Here is a 1,648-nt window from a genome sequence, read left to right as displayed (position 1 = left end):
TGGAAAAATTGTTCCATTTAATGAAAATAGTGTTACATTTTTTAATTCAATAAAAATATGGAATGGCTTTGTTTTTTTGGAATGGCTTTTTAAAATATAGATTTCATGAGGAAATGGCATGAGTGATTCATCTGACTTCTTTTGGCTACTCAAGGAAGACACAGAATCTCACTTCACACAACCCCAAGGCCAATATCATAAGGCCAAGGTCCAACATGGCTCTACCCAAAGCCCTTCTTTTACCCTTTTCTGACACCGACCATTCCTGCTATGTCACTCTACTCCTTTACTGGGCTTGAAAATTCTTTGCAATGCACACTCAGACCTCACAGACAACATTCATGATTTGGCAGGTTTTAGGGAAATTAAGAGGTTACAACAAGACAGGATCATAAAGCCACAAGGATAGTTTGTGGGCCACATCAGGACCTCTGCTTAGCCAGCAGCCGAATCTTCCCTGGTCCTCAGTCTCTCAATCACATGGTCCCTTAATCTCTGCTTCCATGGTCAAGAAGCCCACCTGCATCTCTGCCTCAATGTCTTATGGTCTCAGTAGCTTGGCTTCTCTGTTCTGTCTCAGTATGGCTCCTGTGGCCTCCACCCCTTCAGACAGGCATCTTGAAAGCACTCTGTTGATCTTGTATCCTGCCATTCTTCCATATTCCTCTATCACTGTAAGTACTCCCATTGTGGAGCTTTTGGAGTTTTCAATGTACAGGATCATGTCATCTGCAAATAGCAATAGTTTCAACTCCTTCTCTCTCATTTGGATCCATTTAATGTACTTTCATTGTCTTATGTTGTTAGCTAGGACCTCCAGTACGATACTGAATAGAAGTGGGGACCAGGGACATCCTTTTCTGGTCCACTTTTACCGTGGGATTGTTTTTGTCCCTTCTCCACTCACTAGGATGTTGGCTGTTGGCTTTTTGTAGAGGAATTTGCCTTCCATTCTTATCTTCTTGAGTGTCTTAATTAGGAAAGGGTGTTGGATGTTGTCAAATGCTTTTTCTGTATCGATTGATATTATCATGTGGTTCTTATACATTTTCTTATCAGTGTGGTGTATAATATTGATGGATTTTTGGATGTTAAGCCATCCCTACATCCCTGGGATGAATCATACCTGGTCGCTATGGACGATGTATTTTATATACTTTTGTATTCTATTGGCCAATATTCTCTTAAGGATTTTTGCATTTATGTTCATTAGAGATACCGGTCTATAGTTTTCTATACCTTTGGGGTCTTTGCGCTGTTTGGGTATCAAAGTTATGCTGGCTTCATAGAATGAGTTTGGGAGTTTGCCATCCTTTTCTATGCTATGAATTACTTTGTGGAGGTGTCAACTCTTCCATGAATATTTTGTAGAATTTGGCTGTGAAGCCATCTGGCCTGGTGGGTTTCTTTGTTGGTAGCTTCTTGATAACCCACTCTATTTCTTCTTTTGCTATGGGTTTGTTGAGGTTCTTGACCTCTGTCTGAGATAATTGGGGGGGGACTGTTTTTCCAAGTATTTATCCATGTCCTCCACATTTCTGAATTCATTAGAATACAGTTCTTCATAATAATTTGTGATTATCCTTTTAATCTCATTGGGGTTTATTGGAATTACCCCTGTTTCATCGCTCATCCTGGCTAGTGATAT

The sequence above is a fragment of the Echinops telfairi genome, unplaced genomic scaffold (genome assembly GCF_000313985.2).
Source record: "Echinops telfairi isolate 266 unplaced genomic scaffold, ASM31398v2 ScPeMD7_18;HRSCAF=68, whole genome shotgun sequence".
Classification (NCBI taxonomy): Eukaryota; Metazoa; Chordata; class Mammalia; order Afrosoricida; family Tenrecidae; genus Echinops; species Echinops telfairi.
The sequence above is the reverse complement of the archived record's forward strand: the minus strand, read 5'-3'. Positions refer to the sequence as shown.